This window comes from Musca autumnalis, unplaced genomic scaffold (assembly GCF_047663935.1).
Source record: "Musca autumnalis isolate F117 unplaced genomic scaffold, ASM4766393v1 scaffold_1, whole genome shotgun sequence".
In the NCBI taxonomy this organism is placed as follows: domain Eukaryota; kingdom Metazoa; phylum Arthropoda; class Insecta; order Diptera; family Muscidae; genus Musca; species Musca autumnalis.
In genome coordinates, this window is record NW_027411644.1 from 71,033,928 (window position 1) to 71,059,443 (window position 25,516).

The window sequence follows — 25,516 nt, forward strand, 5'->3', positions numbered from 1 at the left end:
ACGATTATTTAAAAAATATTCATTAAAAAATCCACGATTATTTAAAAAATATTCATTAAAAAATCCACGATTATTTAAAAAATATTCATTAAAAAATCCACGATTATTTAAAAAATATTCATTAAAAAATCCACGATTATTAAAAAAATATTCATTAAAAAATCCACGATTATTTACAAAAATATTAATTAACAAATCCACGATCATCAAAAAAAATATTCATTAAAAAATCCACGATTATTTAAAAAATATTCATTAAAAAATCCACGATTATTTAAAAAAAACTATTCATTAAAAAATCCTCGACTATTTAAAAAATATTCATTAAAAAATCCACGATTATTTAAAAAATATTCATTAAAAAATCCACGATTTTTTAAAAAATATTCATTAAAAAATCCACGATTATTTAAAAAATATTCATTAAAAAATCCACGATTATTTAAAAAATATTCATTAAAAAATCCACGATTATTTAAAAAATATTCATTAAAAAATCCACGATTATTTAAAAAATATTCATTAAAAAATCCACGATTATTTAAAAAATATTCATTAAAAAATCCACGATTATTTAAAAAATATTCATTAAAAAATCCACGATTATTTAAAAAATATTCTTTAAAAAATCCACGATTATTTAAAAAATATTCATTAAAAAATCCACGATTATTTAAAAAATATTCATTAAAAAATCCACGATCATCAAAAAAAATATTCATTAAAAAATCCACGATTATTTAAAAAATATTCATTAAAAAATCCACGATTATTTAAAAAATATTCTTTAAAAAATCCACGATTATTTAAAAAATATTCATTAAAAAATCCACGATTATTTAAAAAATATTCTTTAAAAAATCCACGATTATTTAAAAAATATTCATTAAAAAATCCACGATTATTTAAAAAATATTCATTAAAAAATCCACGATTATTAAAAAAATATTCATTAAAAAATCCACGATTATTTAAAAAAATATTAATTAACAAATCCACGATCATCAAAAAAAATATTCATTAAAAAATCCACGATTTTTAAAAAATATTCATTAAAAAATCCACGATTATTTAAAAAAATATTAATTAACAAATCCACGATCATCAAAAAAAATATTCATTAAAAAATCCACGATTTTTTAAAAAATATTCATTAAAAAATCCACGATTTTTTAAAAAATATTCATTAAAAAATCCACGATTATTTAAAAAATATTCATTAAAAAATCCTCGACTATTTAAAAAATATTCATCAAAAAATCCACGATTATTTAAAAAATATTCATTAAAAAATCCACGATTATTTAAAAAATATTCATTAAAAAATCCACGATTATTTAAAAAATATTCATTAAAAAATCCACGATTATTTAAAAAATATTCATTAAAAAATCCACGATTATTTAAAAAATATTCATTAAAAAATCCACGATTATTTAAAAAATATTCATTAAAAAATCCACGATTATTTAAAAAATATTCATTAAAAAATCCACGATTATTTAAAAAATATTCATTAAAAAATCCACGATTATTTAAAAAATGTTCATTAAAAAATCCACGATTATTTAAAAAATATTCATTAAAAAATCCACGATTATTTAAAAAATATTCATTAAAAAATCCACGATTATTTAAAAAATATTCATTAAAAATCCACGATTATTTAAAAAATATTCATTAAAAAATCCACGATTATTTAAAAAATATTCATTAAAAAATCCACGATTATTTAAAAAATATTCATTAAAAAATCCACGATTATTTAAAAAATATTCATTAAAAAATCCACGATTATTTAAAAAATATTCATTAAAAAATCCACGATTATTTAAAAAATATTCATTAAAAAATCCACGATTATTTAAAAAATATTCATTAAAAAATCCACGATTATTTAAAAAAATATTCATTAAAAAATCCAAGATTATTTAAAAAATATTCATTAAAAAATCCACGATTATTTAAAAAATATTCATTAAAAAATCCACGATTATTTAAAAAATATTCATTAAAAAATCCACGATTATTTAAAAAAAATATTCATTAAAAAATCCACGATTATTTAAAAAATATTCATTAAAAAATCCACGATTATTTAAAAAATATTCATTAAAAAATCCACGATTATTTAAAAAATATTCATTAAAAAATCCACGATTATTTAAAAAATATTCATTAAAAAATCCACGATTATTTAAAAAATATTCATTAAAAAATCCACGATTATTTAAAAAATATTCATTAAAAAATCCACGATTATTTAAAAAATATTCATTAAAAAATCCACGATTATTTAAAAAATATTCATTAAAAAATCCACGATTATTTAAAAAATATTCATTAAAAAATCCACGATTATTTAAAAAATATTCATTAAAAAATCCACGATTATTTAAAAAATATTCATTAAAAAATCCACGATTATTTAAAAAATATTCATTAAAAAATCCACGATTATTTAAAAAATATTCATTAAAAAATCCACGATTATTTAAAAAATATTCATTAAAAATCCACGATTATTTAAAAAATATTCATTAAAAAATCCACGATTATTTAAAAAATATTCATTAAAAAATCCACGATTATTTAAAAAATATTCATTAAAAAATCCACGATTATTTAAAAAATATTCATTAAAAAATCCACGATTATTTAAAAAATATTCATTAAAAAATCCACGATTATTTAAAAAATATTCATTAAAAAATCCACGATTATTTAAAAAATATTCATTAAAAAATCCACGATTATTTAAAAAATATTCATTAAAAAATCCACGATTATTTAAAAAATATTCATTAAAAAATCCACGATTATTTAAAAAATATTCATTAAAAAATCCACGATTATTTAAAAAATATTCATTAAAAAATCCACGATTATTTAAAAAATATTCATTAAAAAATCCACGATTATTTAAAAAATATTCATTAAAAAATCCACGATTATTTAAAAAATATTCATTAAAAAATCCACGATTATTTAAAAAATATTCATTAAAAAATCCACGATTATTTAAAAAATATTCATTAAAAAATCCACGATTATTTAAAAAATATTCATTAAAAAATCCACGATTATTTAAAAAATATTCATTAAAAAATCCACGATTATTTAAAAAATATTCATTAAAAAATCCACGATTATTTAAAAAATATTCATTAAAAAATCCACGATTATTTAAAAAATATTCATTAAAAAATCCACGATTATTTAAAAAATATTCATTAAAAAATCCACGATTATTTAAAAAATATTCATTAAAAAATCCACGATTATTTAAAAAATATTCATTAAAAAATCCACGATTATTTAAAAAATATTCATTAAAAAATCCACGATTATTTAAAAAATATTCATTAAAAAATCCACGATTATTTAAAAAATATTCATTAAAAAATCCACGATTATTTAAAAAATATTCATTAAAAAATCCACGATTATTTAAAAAATATTCATTAAAAAATCCACGATTATTTAAAAAATATTCATTAAAAAATCCACGATTATTTAAATAATATTCATTAAAAAATCCACGATTATTTAAAAAATATTCATTAAAAAATCCACGATTATTTAAAAAATATTCATTAAAAAATCCACGATTATTTAAAAAATATTCATTAAAAAATCCACGATTATTTAAAAAATATTCATTAAAAAATCCACGATTATTTAAAAAATATTCATTAAAAAATCCACGATTATTTAAAAAATATTCATTAAAAAATCCACGATTATTTAAAAAATATTCATTAAAAAATCCACGATTATTTAAAAAATATTCATTAAAAAATCCACGATTATTTAAAAAATATTCATTAAAAAATCCACGATTATTTAAAAAATATTCATTAAAAAATCCACGATTATTTAAAAAATATTCATTAAAAAATCCACGATTATTTAAAAAATATTCATTAAAAAATCCACGATTATTTAAAAAATATTCATTAAAAAATCCACGATTATTTAAAAAATATTCATTAAAAAATCCACGATTATTTAAAAAATATTCATTAAAAAATCCACGATTATTTAAAAAATATTCATTAAAAAATCCACGATTATTTAAAAAATATTCATTAAAAAATCCACGATTATTTAAAAAATATTCATTAAAAAATCCACGATTATTTAAAAAAAATATTCATTAAAAAATCCACGATTATTTAAAAAAAATATTCATTAAAAAATCCACGATTATTTAAAAAATATTCATTAAAAAATCCACGATTATTTAAAAAATATTCATTAAAAAATCCACGATTATTTAAAAAATATTCATTAAAAAAACCAAGATTATTAAAAAAATATTGTTTATAAAATCCACGATTACATAAAAATATTTTTTAAAAAATCCACGATTATTTAAAAGATATTCATTAAAAAATCCACGATTATTTAAAAAATATTCATTAAAAAATCCACGATTATTTAAAAAATATTCTTTAAAAAATCCACGATTATTTAAAAAATATTCATTAAAAATCCACGATTATTTAAAAAATATTCATTAAAAAATCCACGATTATTTAAAAAATATTCATTAAAAAATCCACGATTATTTAAAAAATATTCATTAAAAAATCCACGATTATTTAAAAAATATATTTTAAAAAATCCACGATTATTTAAAAATATATATTTTAAAAAATCCACGATTATTTAAAAAATATATTTTATAAAATCCACGATTATTTAAAAAATATATTTTAAAAAATCCACGATTATTTAAAAAATATATTTTAAAAAATCCACGATTATTTAAAAAATATATTTTAAAAAATCCACGATTATTTAAAAAATATATTTTAAAAAATCCACGATTATTTAAAAAATATATTTTAAAAAATCCACGATTATTTAAAAAATATATTTTAAAAAATCCACGATTATTTAAAAAATATATTTTAAAAAATCCACGATTATTTAAAAAATATATTTTAAAAAATCCACGATTATTTATAAAATATATTTTAAAAAATCCACGATTATTTAAAAAATATATTTTAAAAAATCCACGATTATTTAAAAAATATTCCTTACAAAATTTATTTTTTATTTAATTATTCTTTTTTTATTTATTCATTTTTTATTTTATTATAAGACTTTTAATTTTACTTACATTCTTTTGTATGGTATCAAATGTGACAGTCCGCGAACTCATGCTCGATTGCCCATATTCCTCTTGTACGGAATATTTGACAGAGGCTCTCACAATATCATCAAGTTTTTCTTTGTTATGGAATGCCCAGGCACCGGCAGCTATTTGTGCCACCATCACCACCAATATCACACAGAAGAACTGGAAAAGAGAAAAAAAGGTCAGCAAGTCAGACAGATGATAAGACGATGGCAAAGGCACACAACAACGACAGCAACAAAACAAATTTAAAGAAAATTAATCAAGCCCAAATTATGACAAAAGACCGTAGAGTATTGCATGGGAGGGGTAGGCGGTATGGTATGCCACCATGATGTGCAGAATGGAAAGCGGATTAGGAAATCCATTCACACACAAGCACTAATCTTTTGTGTGTGTTTAGTACTGTTTCCAATATTTTTAATGAATGGCATCCATAATTGTGGGGGAGTATTGCAGTCTGTCTGGCCTACTACGCCAACAATAGTAAACATTAAGAAATTAATGACTCTACCACACCAAACAACCGGCCGGTCGTTTCTCCATCGCCATGCAACAGTTGCCTGGCATGCCAGTCATAAAAAATCAGTTAAAGTTCATTTTCCTATGCGGGCAACCAACCAACCTGTTGCTGGAGATTTGGTTTCGATTATTGTGTTTGGCCCAACAATGCCGCCGCCTCCATTTGTCACACCTACACCCCCACACCAAACAGATTAAGTCTTAAGACATTTTTTTGGAAAATATTTACACACTCAAAATTAGTTGTTGGAATTTCTTAATTATTAAATTTTAATGCTGAGGAATGTCAATGGCAATATTTGTTTGTGTTTTACTTACCGACACCAGCAAACATTGCGATTCTTTGAGGACACCACAGCAACCGAAGAAAGCACCAATGGTAATTAGAATACCAATACCCAGGAACACATAGAGTGCAATGTAATAATGATTATAGGATTGTGTCATTGACAGAACAAATGTGGGATCTGTCAGCAGCCATGCCGAGGCTATAACAATGGCCAAACCAATTACCTGTAATGAGAAGAAAAAAGGAAACAAATTAAGTTAGGTCGGATAAAATGAGTACTATTGAGACTATGGATTGATGGTGAAAAAACAATGATCCGTTAGGAGGCTACTAATATTTAAAGATCTCTTTAAATTGTTTATTTACTGAGGTAACTGAAAAACTCTTCAGTGAAGAAGTATTTGACAATTAAACTCTTCTATGAAGTGGAGTTTGAGACTCAAGCTCTGCTATGAAGAAGAGTATGACACTTAAACTCTTCTATGAAGAAGAGTTTGACACTCAAACTCTTCTATTAAGAAGAGTTTAACACTCAACCTCTTCTTTGGAGAAGAGTTGGACACTCAAACTTTTCTATGAATAAGAGTTTGACACTCAAACTTTTCTCTGAAGAAGAGTTTGACACTCAAACTCTTCTATGAAGAAGAGTTTGACTCTTCCATGAAGAAGTGTTCGACACTTAAACTCTTCTATGAAGAAGTGTTCGACACTCAAACTCTTCTATGAAGAAGAGTTTGACACTCAAACTCTTCTATGAAGAAGAGTTTGACACTCAAACTCTTCTATGAAGAAGAGTTTGACACTCAAACTCTTCTATGAAGAAGAGTTTGACACTCAAACTCTTCTATGAAGAAGAGTTCGACACTCAAACTCCTTTATGAAGAAGAGTTCGACACTCAAACTCTTCTGTGAAGAAGAGTTCGACACTCTAACTCTTCTATGAAGAAGAGTTCGACACTCAAACTCTTCTATGAAGAAGAGTTTGACACTCAAACTCTTCTATGAAGAAGAGTTTGACTCTTCTATGAAGAAGAGTTTGGCATTCAAACTCTTCCATGAAGAAGTGTTCGACACTCAAACTCTTCTATGAAGAAGAGTTTGACACTCAAATTCTTCTATGAAGAAGAGTTCGACACTCAAACTCTTCTATGAAGAAGAGTTTGGCACTCAAACGTTTCTATGAAGAAGAGTTCGACACTCAAACTCTTCTATGAAGAAGAGTTCGACACTCAAACTCTTCTATGAAGAAGAGTTCGACACTCAAACTTTTCTATGAAGAAGAGTTTGACTCTTCCATGAAGAAGTGTTCGATACTCAAACTCTTCTATGAAGAAGAGTTTGGCACTCAAACGTTTCTATGAAGAAGAGTTCGACACTCAAACTCTTCTATGAAGAAGAGTTCGAGACTCAAACTCTTCTATGAAGAAGAGTTCGACACCCAAACTCTTCTATGAAGAAGAGTTCGACACTCAAACTCTTCTATGAAGAAGAGTTCGACACTCAAATTCTTCTATGAAGAAGAGTTCGACACTCAAACTCTTCTATGAAGAAGAGTTCGACACTCAAACTCTTCTATGAAGAAAAGTTTGACACTGAAACTCTTCTATGAAGAAGAGTTTGACACTCATATGTTTCTATGAAGAAGAGTTTGACACTCAAATTCTTGTATGGAGAAGAGTTTGACACTCAAACTCTTCTATGAAGAAGAGTTCGACACTCAAACTCTTCTATGAAGAAGAGTTCGACACTCAAACTCTTCTATGAAGAAGAGTTCGACACTCAAACTCTTCTATGAAGAAGAGTTCGACACTCAAACTCTTCTATGAAGAAGAGTTCGACACTCAAACTCTTCTATGAAGAAGAGTTTGACACTGAAACTCTTCTATGAAGAAGAGTTTGACACTGAAACTCTTCTATGAAGAAGAGTTTGACACTCAAACGTTTCTATGAAGAAGAGTTTGACACTCAAACGTTTCTATGCAGAAGAGTTTGACACTCAAACTCTTCTATGAAGAAGAGTTCGACACTCAAACTCTTCTATGAAGAAGAGTTCGGCACTCAAACTCTTCTATGAAGAAGAGTTTGACACTCAAACTCTTCTATGAAGAAGAGTTTGACACTCAAACTCTTCTATGAAGAAGAGTTTGACACTCAAACTCTTCTATGAAGAAGAGTTTGACACTCAAACTCTTCTATGAAGAAGAGTTTGACACTCAAACTCTTCTATGAAGAAGAGTTTGACACTCAAACTCTTCTATGAAGAAGAGTTTGACACTCAAACTCTTCTATGAAGAAGAGTTTGACTCTTCCATGAAGAAGTGTTCGACACTCAAACTCTTCTATGAAGAAGAGTTTGACACTCAAAAGTTTCTATGAAGAAGAGTTCGACACTCAAAGTCTTCTATGAAGAAGAGTTCGACACTCAAACTCTTCTATGAAGAATAGTTTGACACTCAAACTCTTCTACGAAGAAGAGTTTGACACTCAAACTCTTCTATGAAGAAGAGTTCGACACTCAAACTCTTCTATGAAGAAGAGTTCGACACTCAAACTCTTCTATGAAGAAGAGTTCGACACTCAAACTCTTCTATGAAGAAGAGTTTGACTCTTCAATGAAGAAGATTTTTGCATTCAAACTCTTCCATGAAGAAGTGTTCGACACTCAAACTCTTCTATGAAGAAGAGTTTGACACTCAAACTCTTCTATGAAGAAGAGTTTGACACTCAAACTCTTCTATGAAGAAGAGTTTGACTCTTCCATGAAGAAGTGTTCGACACTCAAACTCTTCTATGAAGAAGTGTTCGACACTCAAACTCTTCTATGAAGAAGAGTTTGACACTCAAACGTTTCTATGAAGAAGAGTTCGACACTCAAACTCTTCTATGAAGAAGAGTTCGACACTCAAACTCTTCTATGAAGAAGAGTTCGACACTCAAACTCTTCTATGAAGAAGAGTTCGACACTCAAACTCTTCTATGAAGAATAGATTGACTCTTCCATGAAGAAGTGTTCGACACTCAAACTCTTCTATGAAGAAGAGTTTGACACTCAAACGTTTCTATGAAGAAGAGTTCGACACTCAAACTCTTCTATGAAGAAGAGTTTGACACTCAAACTCTTCTATGAAGAAGAGTTTGACACTCAAACTCTTCTATGAAGAAGAGTTTGACACTCAAAAGTTTCTATGAAGAAGAGTTCGACACTCAAACTCTTCTATGAAGAAGAGTTCGACACTCAAACTCTTCTATGAAGAAGAGTTCGACACTCAAACTCTTCTATGAAGAAGAGTTTGACACTCAAACGTTTCTATGAAGAAGAGTTCGACACTCAAACTCTTCTATGAAGAAGAGTTCGACACTCAAACTCTTCTATGAAGAAGAGTTCGACACTCAAACTCTTCTATGAAGAAGAGTTCGACACTCAAACTCTTCTATGAAGAATAGATTGACTCTTCCATGAAGAAGTGTTCGACACTCAAACTCTTCTATGAAGAAGAGTTTGACACTCAAACGTTTCTATGAAGAAGAGTTCGACACTCAAACTCTTCTATGAAGAAGAGTTTGACACTCAAACTCTTCTATGAAGAAGAGTTTGACACTCAAACTCTTCTATGAAGAAGAGTTTGACACTCAAAAGTTTCTATGAAGAAGAGTTCGACACTCAAACTCTTCTATGAAGAAGAGTTCGACACTCAAACTCTTCTATGAAGAAGAGTTCGACACTCAAACTCTTCTATGAAGAAGAGTTCGACACTCAAACTCTAACTCTTTTTCGAAGAAATCCACATTTCTTACTTTTTATGTTGCGGCGGAAAATAAGAAAACCTCCATCTATTCTATTTCCAGCACTTATTTTGTTTTTATTAGCACTTATTTATCTTAGCACTTATCTCGGCTACCTCACATTTCCTTGATTCGTAAATTGGGTTATCACAAATTTAAGTATTTCCTAAACAGTTTCAAATTTTCCTCTGATGTCAAGCGATAACCCTAAACAAAGACCCGACGTTACAGAGGGTAAACAAAACGCAACAAAAGATGCGGAATGCCAGGACGGCAGTCGCATTTACAAAGCATTAAAAAACACATAGAGGCTGCACAATTTGTGTGTTTACAACTCAAATTAATTACCATTTAGAATAATAAAAACAAAAACAACAACGACAAGAAAGAAATTTGGGCCACACATAAAAAACCCCTAAACAAATTTTTTTGGAGGAATAAAAGCAAGAAAGAAAGACAAAAACCTCAGAGAAAAATTAGGTCTGTAACTGAATGAGAATGAAAAAAAATTAACAAAGATTTCAGAATCTTGAAAAAGAAAACAAAACAAAAGAATGAAAAGGGAAGGTAAGGTAAGAAAAAAAAAACACAGAAAATAAACTGCAGAGATATTCCAAAAATAAATTGCCTGGCTTTTGTTTTAAAGGCTCATCATCACTCCCCCAACAAACAGAAAATGTTTTCATTAGGAAAGAACTAAATTTCCATTTCTAGCTCTCTTCCCATTTTTCGCTGGGTCTTCATGAAGCGTCAAACTAATTAAGCATGAAAAATGTAAAAAACAAAATCCGGACACTGGGAAAAAATTCACAAATGCAACAAAGCCATGGAACGTTAAGGGAAATTCTAAAACATCCAACAACAAAAAGAAACAAAACGAAACTGATACACGGTTGTGTGTGAATAAAAACAAACTTTGATGATGTGAAAAACAACAGCAGCAACAACAAACACATTCAACATCTTTCGTCAATTGAGACGTTTCGAATGAGCTTTGGCGGTGAATTGTTAATTGAATGTCTAGAAATGCCTGAAGTAGTGGGAGGGGAAGAGGAAAACGGGAGAATTATGATGTTCCATAAATAGAATTGTATATTCTAAGGGTATTGTTTGTTTCCACAAAATGTTGAAAACCTTTTGCAGAATGCACCATCGATTGGTGGGAGAGAGTTTCCTCGCTTTTCTTTTTGTATTTTTGGAATGGCATGAACATGAGGTTTTTTTATGAATTCATAAATAACATAATTTAGTTTTGAAAATCCCATGAATTATGCTGTTATTAGCCAGATGATTTATGGGGATTTTAACACTATGGTACCACATAATATTCAAAGGTTAACAACCAATAAAAATTATATTATTAGGAAATCTATGGGAAAATTTGCCCTATGAAAATATTTTGAGAGTCAACCTCCTCTATGACCATCAGTTTCCAATTCTAATCCGATAACAATTTTTGGCCACAAAAAATAATTTCTTCTTCGAACTTGTCTATGAAGAAGTATTTGACTCTCAAACTCTTCTGTGAAGAAGTGGTTTACACTCAAAGTCTTCCATGAAGAAGTGTTTGACACTCAAGTTCTTCTCTTGAGAAGTGTTTGACACTCCAAGTCTTCTATGAAGAAGTGTTTGATACTCAAACAATTCTATGAAGAAGTATTTGACACTAAACTTTTCTCTGGAGAAGTGTTTGACACTTCAAGTCTTCTATGAAGAAGTGTTTGATAATCAAACTCTTCTATAGAGAAGTATTTGATACTCAAACTCTTCCATGAAAAAGTATTTGACCCTCAAACTCTACTATGAATAAGTGTTTGACCCTCGAACTCCTCTGTGAAGAAGTGTTTGATACTTAAATTCTTCTATGAAGAAGTGTTTGTCACTCAACTTTTCTATGAGAAGTGTTTGATACTAAAACTCTTATATCAAGAAGTGTTTGACTCTCAAACTCTTCTACAAAGAAGTGTTTGACCCACTAACTCTTCTATAAAGAAGTGTTTGACCCTCAAACTCTTCTATAAAGAAGTGTGTGACCCTCAAACTTTTCTACAAAGAAGTGTTTGACCCTCAAACTCTTCTACAAAGAAGTGTTTGACCCTCAAACTCTTCTATGAAGAAGTGTTTGATGCTCAAACTCATCTATGAAAAAGTGCTGGACCCTCAAACTCTTCTACAAAGAAGTGTTTGACCCACTAACTCTTCTATAAAGAAGTGTTTGACCCTCAAACTCTTCTATAAAGAAGTGTGTGACCCTCAAACTCTTCTACAAAGAAGTGTTTGACCCTCAAACTCTTCTACAAAGAAGTGTTTGACCCTCAAACTCTTCCATGAAAAAGTATTTGACCCTCAAACTCTACTATGAATAAGTGTTTGACCCTCGAACTCCTCTGTGAAGAAGTGTTTGATACTTAAATTCTTCTATGAAGAAGTGTTTGTCACTCAACTTTTCTATGAGAAGTGTTTGATACTCAAACTCTTATATCAAGAAGTGTTTGACTCTCAAACTCTTCTACAAAGAAGTGTTTGACCCACTAACTCTTCTATAAAGAAGTGTTTGACCCCCAAACTCTTCTATAAAGAAGTGTGTGACCCTCAAACTCTTCTACAAAGAAGTGTTTGACCCTCAAACTCTTTTATGAAGAAGTGTTTGACCCTCAAACTCTTCTCTGAAGAAGTGTTTGACCCTCAAACTCTTCTCTGAAGAAGTGTTTGCCGCTCAAACTCTTCTATGAAGAAGTGTTTGACCATCAAACTCTTCTATGAAGAAGTGTTTGACCTTCAAACTCTACTACAACGAAGTGTTTGATGCTCAAACTCTTCTATGAAGAAGTGTTTGACCCTCAAACTCATCTTTGACGGAATGCTGGACCCTCAAACTCTTCTATGAAGAAGTGTTTGACCCTCAAACTCTTTTATGAAGAAGTGTTTGACCCTCAAACTCTTCTCTGAAGAAGTGTTTGACCCTCAAACTCTTTTATGAAGAAGTGTTTGAGCCTCAAACTCTTTTATGAAGAAGTGTTTGACGCTCAAACTCTTCTATGAAGAAGTGTTTGACCCTCAAACTCTTCTATGAAGAAGTGTTTGACCCTCAAGCTCTTCTATGAAGAAGTGTTTGACCTTCAAACTCTACTACAGCGAAGAAGTGTTTGACCTTCAAACTCTACTACAACGAAGTGTTTGATGCTCAAACTCTTCTATGAAGAAGTGTTTGACCCTCAAACTCTTCTCTGAAGAAGTGTTTGACGCTCAAACTCTTCTATGAAGAAGTGTTTGACCTTAAAACTTTTCTCTGAAGAAGTGTTTGACGCTCAAACTCTTCTATGAAGAAGTGTTTGACCCTCAAACTCTTCTATGAAGAAGTGTTTGACCTTCAAACTCTACTACAGCGAAGTGTTTGATGCTCAAACTCTTTTATGAAGAAGTGCTTGACCTTCAAACTCTACTACAACGAAGTGTTTGATGCTCAAACTCTTCTATGAAGAAGTGTTTGACCCTCAAACTCATCTATGAAGAAGTGCTAGACCCTCAAACTCTTCTATGAAGAAGTGCTGGACCCTCAAACTCTTCTATGAAGAAGTGTTTGACCCTCAAACTCTTCTATGAAGAAGTGTTTGACCTTCAAACTCTACTACAACGAAGTGTTTGATGCTCAAACTCTTCTATGAAGAAGTGCTGGACCCGCAAACTCTTCTATGAAGAAGTATTTGACCCTCAAACTCTTCTATGAAGAAGTGTTTGACCCTCAAACTCTTCTCTTCTATGAAGAAGTGTTTGACCCTCAAACTCATCTATGAAGAAGTGCTGGACCCTCAAACTCTTCTATGAAGAAGTGTTTGACCCTCAAACTCTTCTATGAAGAAGTGTTTGACCCTCAAACTCTTCTATGAAGAAGTGTTTGACCTTCAAACTATACTACAACGAAGTGTTTGATGCTCAAACTCTTCTATGAAGAAGTGCTGGAACCTCAAACTCTTCTATGAAGAACCCTTTTATGAAGAAGTGTTTGACCCTCAAACTCTTCTCTGAAGAAGTGTTTTACGCTCAAACTCTTCTCTGAAGAAGTGTTTTACGCTCAAACTCTTCTATGAAGAAGTGTTTGACCCTCAAACTCTTCTATGAAGAAGTATTTGACCCTCAAACTCTTCTATGAAGAAGTGTTTGACCTTCAGACTCTACTACAACGAAGTGTTTGATGCTCAAACTCTTCTAAGAAGATGTGCTTGACCCTCAAACTCTTCTAAGAAGAAGTGTTTGACCCTCAAACTCTTCTATGAAGAAGTATTTGACCCTCAAACTCTTCTATGAAGAAGTGTTTGACGCTCAAACTCTTTTATGAAGAAGTGTTTGACCCTCCAACTCTTCTCTGAAGATGTGTTTGACCCTCAAGTTCTTCTATGAAGAAGTGTTTGACCCTCAAACTGTTCTATGAATAAGTGTTTGCCCTTAAACTCTTCTGTGAAGCAGTTTTTTGACTTTCAAACTCTTTTATGGAGAACTGTTGGACCCTCAAACTGTTCTATGAGGGAGTGTTTGACTCCCAGACTCTTCTAAGAAGAAGTGTTCGACACTCAACTTTTCTTCGCAGAAGTGTTTGACACTCAAACTCTTCTATGAAGAAGTTTTTGACACTTAAACTCTTTTATGAAGAAGTGTTTGACCCTCAAACTCTTCTATGAAGAAGTGTTTAGCTATCAAACTATTCTATGAAGAAGTGTTTGGTCCTCAAACTCTTCTTTGAATATGTGTTCGAACTCCAAACTTTTCTTTGGAGAAGTGTTTGACGCTCAAACTCTTCTATGAAGAAGTGCTTGAACCTGTGACTCTTCTATGAAGAAGTTTTTGACACTTATACTCTTTTATGAAAAAGTGTTTGATCCTCAAACTCTTCTACGAAGAAGTGTATGACACTCAAACTCTTCTTTGAAGAAATATTTGACCCTCCACTTCTTCAATGAATAAGTGTTCTACCCTCAAAGTCTTCTATAAAGAAGTGATTGGCCCTCAACCTCTTCTACGAAGAAGAGTTTGGCCCTCAAAAATTTCTATACAAAACATTTAAAAATAAAATTCCAGATTAGTTTGAATGTTAAACTTTGGAATTTATATCAGAATAGTGACGCCTATCAACTGATTTTAGGATCTGTATTCATTGTTTTCCATATGAATTTTGTCTGCGTACTATATTTATATTCCATGCTTGACTCATTTAATGACAGAATATTAAAAATATTTAAAATTCTATATTATGGACTTATTATTACATCATACCGCTCATTATAAATAATTCGACGTGTAATTCAAACGAAACGTGAAAATTTTACTCAGTCATCTCCTCTCTGTGTGTATTAGGTGGAAGAAGAAGAAAGCAAATCAACGCTGGCTGTCCATTAATGGCAGACAACTGATGAAACTGATGAATATTAAATATGCATCCCATGCAATGGGCATTCGTCGATCGATCGAACAATATGTAGCTGCAATGACCAAAACACACGGCAACACACAATTTGAATGCATAATCAGAACACCTATGGAGGCCAACTACCAAACTAAAAGTTCTATAAAGAGAAATGTAGGACAAAAATTCCCCACCCTACGCATTTCAGAAGGTTAATAATAAATGTATTGAAATTACCACGAAATCATTCTTCCATATACAGCAATCAGATTTCTTACATATGTACATGGTGGAATATTCTAATTATATTTATTTATTGTGAGATTGTTTAGAATTCCCATTTTTAAAAATTGCATCATGACTAATGGACCCCGCCATCGTCAGCATCGACATCTGTATCGTCAGCATCACCATCAGTTTTATTTTGATGATGCAGTGATTTTATTTCATTTTGTATTTTTTTATTATAAAATGATGATCTAAAATAATAACCACATACTAGCACAACAACAAGAACAATAGCAAAGACAACAACAACACTGTTGACCAAAACATCCTTGATAAATACTTAGCAGTGACCGTAGACAACCATGAAAATATCTTTTCAATTTTATACATTTTCTGTCATCATAAATAACATTTCAAATATGCCACAATTTAGTGTTGATAATTTCTTTTTGTTTTTGCCAACAATCTTCATGTTCTCTACGTTTTTGTTTGATTCTTTTTATAGAACATGGAAAGAATATCACACGCACTTTAGTTTTATGAAAACAATTTCTATTTATAGAAGAATTTTTTATGAACATAATTTATATTTAGAATTAACATTTTTACGAAGGTCAAATGCATGGAGCAATGGATTACCAAGTTCAATTTTAATTTTTTGTGATCAAAGTTTTCATAACTTTATGAAAAATTGTTCTATGAAGAAGAGTTTAAGCATCAAACTCCTCTATAAAGACGATTTTGATCATCAAACTGTTGTATAAAGAAGAGTTTAAGCATCAAACTCCTCTATAAAGACAAGTTTGACCATCAAATTGATCTATAAAGACAAGTTTGAGCATCAAACTCCTCTATGAGTTTGAGCATCAAACTGTTCTATGAAGAAGAGTTTAAGCATCAAAATCCTCTATAAAGATGAGTTTGGGCATCAAATTGTCGTATGAAGCAGGGTCTAAGCATCCAACTCCTCTATTAAGACGAGTTTGAGCATCAAACTCCTTTATGTAGACGAGTTTGAGAATCAAACACCTATGGGTTTGAGCATCAAACTCCGCTATGGAGACGAGTTTGAGCATCAAACTCCGCTATGAACACGAGTTTGAGTATCAAACTACATTATGTGGACGAGTTAGAGTATCAAACTACTTTATGTAGACGAGTTTGAGCATCAAACCCCTCTACGAAGACGAGTCTGAGCATCAATACTCTATGAAAACGAGTTTGAGCATCAAACTCCTGAATCAAGACCAGTTTGAGCATCAAACTCCTGAATGAAGACCTCTATAGCGACGAGTTTGAGCATCAAACTCCTTTATGTAGACGAGTTTTAACATCAAACTTCTCTATGTAGGCGAGTTTGAGCAACAAACTCCTTTATTTAAACGAGTTTGAGCACCAAAAACCTCTATAAAGACGAGTTTGAGCATCATACTCCTCTATGAAGATGAGTTTGAGCATCAAACTCCTCTATGAAGACGAGTTTGAGCATCAAACTCCTCTATTAAGACGAGTTTGAGCATCAAACTCCTCTATGAAGACGAGTTTGAGCATCAAACTCCTCTATGAAGACGAGTTTGAGCATCAAACCCCTCTATGAAGACGAGTTTGAGCATCAAACCCCTCTATGAAGACGAGTTTGAGCATCAAACTCCTCTATGAAGACGAGTTTGACCATCAAACCCCTCTATGAAGACGAGTTTGAGCATCAAACCCCTCTATATAGACGAGTTTGAGCAGCAAACTGTTCTACGAAGAAGAGTCTAAGCTCCAAACTCCTCTATAGCGACGAGTTTGAGCATCAAACTCCTTTATGTAGACGAGTTTTAACATCAAACTCCTTTATTTAAACGAGTTTGAGCACTAAAAACCTCTATAAAGACGAGTTTGAGCATCATACTCCTCTATGTAGACGAGTTTTAGCATCATATCCCTCTATGTGGACGAGTTTAAGCATCAAACTCCTCTATGTAGACGAGTTTTAACATCAAACTCCTCTATGAAGATGAGTTTGACCATCAAACTCCTCTATGAAGATGAGTTTGACCATCAAACTCCTCTATGAAGATGAGATTGACCATCAAACTCCTCTATGAAGATGAGTTTGAGCATCAAACTCCTCTATGCTAACGAGTTTTAGCATCAAACTCCTCTATGAAGACGAGTTTGAGCATCAAACCCTTCTATGAAGACGAGTTTGAGCATCAAACCCCTCTATATAGACGAGTTTGAGCAGCAAACTGTTCTACGAATAAGAGTCTAAGCTCCAAACTCCTCTATAGCGACGAGTTTGAGCATCAAACTCCTTTATGTAGACGAGTTTTAACATCAAACTCCTTTATTTAAACGAGTTTGAGCACTAAAAACCTCTATAAAGACGAGTTTGAGCATCATACTCCTCTATGTAGACGAGTTTCAGCATCATACTCCTTTATATAGACGAGTTTTAACAACAAACTTCTCTGTGTAGGCGAGTTTGAACATCAAACTCCTTTATTTAAACGAGTTTGAGCACCAAAAACCTCTATAAAGACGAGTTTGAGCATCATACTCCTCTATGTAGACGAGTTTGAACATAAAACTCCTCTATGAAGATGAGTTTGACCATCAAACTCCTCTATGAAGATGAGTTTGAGCATCAAACTCCTCTATGAAAATTAGATTGAGTATTAAACTCCTCTATGAAAACGAGTTTGAGCATCAAACTTCTCTATGAAGACGAGTTGGAGCATCAAACTCCTCTATGAGAACGAGTTTGAGCATCAAACTCATTTATGTAGACGAGTATGAGCATCAAACTCCTCTATGAAGATGAGTTTGACCATCAAACTCCTCTATGAAGATGAGTTTGAGCATCAAACTCCTCTATGAAGACGAGTTTGAGCATCAAACTCCTCTATGAAGATAAGGACGACTTTGATCATTAAACTTCTCTCTGACTCCCTATAAGGACGTGTTTGAGCTTCAAACTCCTTTATGGAGATGAATTTGATCATCAAACTCCTCTCAAAGACGAGTTTAAGCATCAAACTGCTATATGAAGATGAGTTTTAGCATCAAACTCCTCTATGAAGACGAGTTTGAACATCGAAATCTTCAATGAAGAGGAGTTTGAAGATCAAACCCTTCAATGAAGTCGAGTTTTAGCGTCAAACGACTCTATGAAGACGAGTTTGAGCATCAAACTCCTCTATGAAGACTAGTATGAGCATCAAACTTCTCTATGAAGACTAGTTTGAGCATCAAACTCCTCTATGAAGACTAGTTTGAGCATCATACTCCTCTATGTAGACGAGTTTGAACATAAAACTCCTCTATGAAGATGAGTTTGACCATCAAACTCCTCTATGAAGATGAGTTTGAGCATCAAACTCCTCTATGAAAATTAGATTGAGTATTAAACTCCTCTATGAAAACGAGTTTGAGCATCAAACTTCTCTATGAAGACGAGTTGGAGCATCAAACTCCTCTATGAGAACGAGTTTGAGCATCAAACTCCTTTATGTAGACGAGTGTGAGCATCAATATCCTCTATGAAGACGAGTGTGAGTGTCAAACTCCGCTATGAAGCCGAGTTAGAGCATCAAACTACTTTATGTAGACGAGTTAGAGCATCAAACTCCTCTATAAAGATAAGGACGACTTTGATCATTAAACTTCTCTCTGAGGACGAGTTGGACCATCAAACTCCCCTATAAGGACGTGTTTGAGCTTCAAACTCCTTTATGGAGATGAATTTGATCATCAAACTCCTCTCAAAGACGAGTTTAAGCATCAAACTGCTATATGAAGATGAGTTTTAGCATCAAACTCCTCTATGAAGACGAGTTTGAACATCGAAATCTTCAATGAAGAGGAGTTTGAAGTCGAGTTTTAGCGTCAAACGACTCTATGAAGACGAGTTTGAGCATCAAACTCCTCTATGAAGACTAGTATGAGCATCAAACTTCTCTATGAAGACTAGTTTGAGCATCAAACTCCTCTATGAAGACTAGTTTGAGTATCAAGCTGTTCAATTTTGAAAAGCTTAAGCATCAAACTCTTCTGCTAAGTCGAGTTTGACCATCGAACTCCTCTATGAAGACCAGTTTGAAAATCAAACTCTTCTACCAAGACGGTAGAGTTTGAACATTAAACTCTTCAATAAAGATGAGTTTGAGCATCAAACTCCCCTATGTAGACATGTTTTGACATCAAACTCCAATATGAAAACGAGTTTGATCATCAAACACATCTAATAAAACGAGTTCTACGAGTTTAAGAATCAAACTCCTCTATGAAGACGAGTTTGGTCATCGAATTCCCTATAAGACCATCGAATTGTTCTATGAAGTCTGACTGAACATAAAATTCCTCTATGAAGACGAGGCTGAGCATCAAACTCCATGAAGACGAGTTTCATCATATCAAACTTATGTACGAAGAGTAGTTTGATCATCGAAGTCCTCTATGAAGACGACTTTGAGCATTAAACACCCTACAAGGTAAAGTTTAAACATCAATCCTTTCAATGAAGAAGAGTTTGACCATCAAAGTATTTTTCGGCGAAGAGTAGGCCGACCGAACTGTCCTATATGATAGATTATGACTATCAAACACAGGATAACTCCTTTTTCGATCAATTATGGCAACAACTTGCTTTTATCAAAGCCTGAAAACATCGACAGATTCATGTTTTCCAATAATGCACATTTGTTGTGGCCTACTTGTTAACTTGTAAAATGTTTTTGTTTTTTCTTTTGTTTGTTTCTAGCCTTGCTTCCTTCCGGCATGCCTGAACTGGCAACAATCATAATAGGAAAAGTTCTCTGAACCGGCAAGTGTTAAAAGTTTTATTTGGAGTAAATAAAAAAGCCGAACGAACGACCATCAAACCAACAACCGCGACAACGACAATCATCATCAATTAGAAACATGACAGCAGGCATTTAAACTACTCCGATTTGGGCCAACACCATTGTCACACACAGACGGCTAACCAAACGACCAACCAACAGTCCTTAAATCACATTTAATGCTAGTAGCTACTTTGTAGGCCAGTGTAATGACAAGCTAAAGCTAGATGATGGAAAAAAGAAGAAGCAGAATAAAAACGAATGCAGAAACCTAAATGAAAATCCCTTCGTTTACCACACACACACAATAACAAATGGTAATGTGAATCTGCTTGTATGTGTGAGGGGTATGCATGTGTTTTGTTGCAGTTATTTTCCTCCATTTTTTGTGTTGCTTCATTTGGGAGGTAGGCAGCAGTTTTGTTAGCGAAAGTATCCATGTCTGTTGGCTGTAGTTTTTGTTGCCATTGTTGGCAAGAAGGTGTGTCGTTTGACCGCTTAACACAGATACGATACGGCATTTTTACACTTTGACAGGGTTTTGCCATTATTGTTGTACATTTTTTTTCCTTTATACTATTCGCTTTGATGCTTCCTCTTCTAGGTATGCCGGTATACCGAGGTAGTTGGGTTTGCTATGGCAAAGGATTTGTTGATTTGGGTTGCAATGTGTTTTACAATCGGCGAACAACATGTTCATATGATTTTTCAACTTCTTTTAATGGCTCAACCCTTCATAAAGGGGTCGGCCATATAGGCAAGTATGATGAAACACTTGTCCGATGAACACTGATGAGTTTTTCAATTCTTTTTCATAGAAGAGTTTGATGTTGAAACTCGTCTTCTTAGAGAAGTTTGATGTTTAAACATTTTTAGATTAAAAGAGTTTTATGTTCGAAATCATGTTAACAGATGAGTATGATATTCAAACCCGTCTTTATGAAGAAGCTTGATGTTCAAACTCCTACTCATAGACGAGTTTGTTCGAAATCAAGTTAACAGATGATTATGATATTCACACTCGTTATTATGTAGAAGCTTGATGTTCAAACTCATACTCATAGACGAGTTTGATGCTGAATTTCGCCTTCAAAAAGGGGTTTGATGGTCAAATTCGTCTTCACAGAGGAGTTTAATGGCCAAACTCGTCTTCATAGAGGAGATTGATGGTCAAACTCGTCTTAATAGAGGAGTTTGATGATCAAACTCGTCTTCTCAGATGAGTTTGATTGTCAAACTAGTTTACACAAAGGAATTTGATGGTCAAACTTGTCTTCACAGAGGAGTTTGATGGTCAGACTCGTCTTCGTAGAGGAGTTTGATGGTCAAACTCGCTTACACAGAGGAGTTTGATGATGAAACTCGTCTTTTTGGAGGAGTTTGATTGTCAAACTCTTCTTCGTAGAGGAGTTTAGCTCACACTCGTCTTGATAGAGGAGTTTGATGGTCAAATTCGTCTTAATAGAGGAGTTTGATGGTTACACTCGTCTTAATAGAGGAGTTTGATGATCAGACTCGTCTACACAGAGGAGTTTGATGGTCAAACTCGTCTTCTCAGAGGAGTTTGATGGTCACACTAGTTTTCACAAAGGAATTTGATGGTCAGACTCGTCTTCACAGTGGAGTTTGATGGTCAGACTCGTCTTCGTAGAGGAGTTTGATGGCCAAACTCGTCTACATAGAGGAGTTTAATGGCCAAACTCGTCTTCATAGAGGAGTTTGATGATCAAATTCATCTTCATAGATGAGTTTAATGGTCAAAATCTTCTTCAGAGACGAGTTTGATGGTCAAATTCGTCTTCATAGAGGAGTTTAATGGCCAAAATCGTCTTCATAGAGGAGTTTGATGGTCACACTCGTCTTCACAGACGAGTTTGATGGTCAGGCTCGTCTACACAGAGGAGTTTGGTTCACAGACGAGTTTGATGGTCAGGCTCGTCTTCACAGACTATTTTGATAGTCAGACTCGTCTACACAGAGGAGTTTGATGGTCAAACTCGTCTTCTTAGAGGAGTTTGATGGTCACACTAGTTTACACAAAGGAATTTGATGGTCAAGCTTGTCTTCACAGAGGAGTTTGATGGTCAAACTCGACTTCATAGAGGAATTTCACAGACGAGTTTGATGGTCAGGCTCGTCTACACAGAGGAGTTTGGTGATCAGACTTGTCTAACAGAGGAATTCGGTGGTCAAACTTGTCTTCACAGAGGATTTTGATGGTCAAACTCGTCTTCTCAGAGGAGTTTGATGGTCACACTAGTTTACACAAAGGAATTTGAAGGTCAAGCTTGTCTTCACAGAGGAATTTGATGGTCAAACTCGTCTTCATAGAGGAGTTTGATGGTCACACTTGTCTTCACAGACGTGTTTGATGGTCAGGCTCGTCTACACAGAGGAGTTTGATAGTCAGACTCGCCTACACAGAGCAGTTTGGTAATCAGGCTTGTCTACACAGAGGAATTCGGTGGTCAAACTTGTCTTCACAGAGGAGTTTGATGGCCAAACTCGTCTTCATAGAGGAGTTTGATTGTCAAACTCGCCGTCAAAGAGGAAGTTGATGGTCAAACTCGTCTTCATAGAGGAGTTTGATGGTCACACTCGTCTTTTTAGAGAAATGTTATGATCAAACTCGTCTTGATAGAGGAGTTTGATGATGAATCTCGTCTTTATATAGGAGTTTGATGATGAATCTCGTCTTTATAGAGGAGTTTGATGGTCAAACTCTTCTTCGTAGATGAGTTTGATGGCCAAACTAGTCTACACAGCGAGTTTGATTATGAAACTCGTATTTATGGAGTAGTTTGATGATGAACCTCGTCTTTATAGATGAGTTTGGTGGTCAAGCTCGTCTTCATAGATGAGTTTGATGGCCAAACTCGTCTACACAGAGAGTTTGATGATGAAACTCGTATTTATGGAGTAGTTTGATTTTCAAACTCGTCTTAATAGAGGAGTTGGATGATCCACTTCGTCTTCATAGTTGAATTTGATAATCCAACTCGGCTTCGTAGAGGATTTTGTGGTCAAGCTCGTCTTTACAAAGGAGTTTGATGAGCCACCCCGCCTTCGTAGAGGAGTTTGATGATCCAATTTGCCTTCATAGAGGAGTTTAATGGTCTAACTCGTCTTTATAAAGGAGTTTGATGATCCAACTCGCCTTCATAGAGGAGTTTGATGATCAAACTCGAGTTTATATAGGAGTTTGATGGACAAGCTCGTCTTTATAAAGAAGTTTGAGGATCCAACTCGTGTTCATAGATGAGTTTGATGTTCCAACTTGTCTTTGATGATCCAACTCCCTTCATAGAGAAGTTTGTTAATCAAACGCGTCTTCACAGAGGAGTTTATGTTTCTACTCATCTTCATAAAGAAGTTCGCTTATCTAACTCGTCTTTATAGAGGAGTTTGATGATCCAAATCCCTTCATAAAGGAGTTTGATGATCAATCTCGTCTTCATAGAGGACTTTGATGATCAAATTTTTCACCATAGAGGAGTTTGATGATCAAACTCATCTTCGTAGAGAAGTTTGATGATCCAACTCGTCTTCATAGAGGAGTTTGATGATACAACTCGTCTTCTTAAGGAAGTTTATGGTTCATACTGGTCTTGATGGAGGAGTCTTATGTTCAAACTGTCGAGTTTGGTGTTGGAACTCGTCTTCATAGATGAGTTAATGTTCAAACTTTCCTTCACAGAATTGTTTGATTTTCACTTCGTTCTGATAGAGGCGTTTGATGGAGATCCAGATTAATTAGAATATCTAAATCTTATCCACAGCAGATTTTTATGACCAAACTCATTAGACTATAACATTTAACAATTCTAAGAATTCAATTACTTTTAAAACACTGTCAGTTGGGAACAGAACACAACAACAAATTATCATAGCAAAGTGCAATTTTAGTTGTAGTTGTGATTATTGTTGTAACTTGTATTGTTTGAGTTGAAACGGATACAAAGATATGGAGACAATGCAAACAAGAAGAACAAGCAACTGAAACCATTACAATTACACAAAACTCGCACACACACACAGTCAATGAAATTGCAGAGAGTACGAGTATAACATACACTGAACACGTCCTGCTTGGCAACCATAATAGGGACAAGAAAGAAAGAGAGAAATTGGAGAAAGAAAGAGAGAGAGGCTCTTGAATATTGGCATGCGTTATAAAAAGTTGGCATACTTTTAGTCCTTTAAACCGGATATAATCTCTGTCCACAAATCCACAAACATACCAAAAGCATTTTTTCCAACAAATAAGGGCACAAAAGGAACAACAATAATAATAACAAAAGCAATAATAAAAACAATAACAAATGAAATTGAAAAAATATATTGTATGTCGAATCATTTGTAACACAATGAAAATACAACATAAATATACAAATAATCTCAATGAATTGCTTTTATTGTTTTTTCCTCGCTCCTGCTACTCCTCTTCCCCATACTACTCCTCTTCCATCATTTCGTGATGCCGACATACCATACCAATCATTTACAACATTCGTTTCATTCATATTCATGTTATAAGCTGAGATTTTTTTGCTTGGCATGGCAATGTTTGGTAGCTGGTAAACATATTTGACATACTTTCAAGCATCCAACCAACCATCCATCCATCCGACCACTTGTCATTACGACAATTATTTCGAGCGAAATTCATTTTTTGTTTTGCACAAAAATTGTGGGATTTTTCTCATAAATATGGAGGCTGCTGCTTACCGAGAGTGTGGGTTCGTGGTAAGCCCCGCATAAATTGTTAAGAGAGGTTTTTCTTCGTTTTGGTTTTGTGGAAAATTCAGAAAAAAAAACGAAAAAAAACTATTTTAGGCATTAAAGATATGACGACGGCTACAGCTGTTTGCCAAAGGCACATGGCTGGGACAACCATTTTTTCAGTTATACATTCACACATACATACTTATGATGGAATATACACATGTGTATGTAGGTAGATGGGTTTGTCTCCATACAATTTACATAGCTGGCCGAGTGTATCTGGTATTTAATCTGCTGAGCTCTATAATCAAGCTTGTGCCGGAATATTATATTCTTGTCTATGAAAATTTATGCTTGCAAAAGATAAGTAAACTGATTTTTGAGTTAAGATAAAATTGAATTAAACGAAAAAAGGGCAATTAAATGAAATGGGTAAGGGGGTTGTAGTTCAAATACAAATACGAAAAGATAAACTAGATGTGAAATTATTGCTTAGGTCAAAATAACGAAATATTTTTAAATTGGAATATTTAAATTGTTATCACTCTGAGAGTTTAAGATGTTGATTACTAGTTTCTTACTCAAAT

The 25,516-nt window shown here is 32.5% G+C and overlaps 1 pseudogene; it reads right to left on the reverse strand.

Annotated features, from left to right (window-relative positions):
• Window positions 1–25,516, reverse strand: part of LOC141400987 (CD82 antigen-like) — a 75,017-nt pseudogene that overhangs the window by 14,497 nt on the left and 35,004 nt on the right.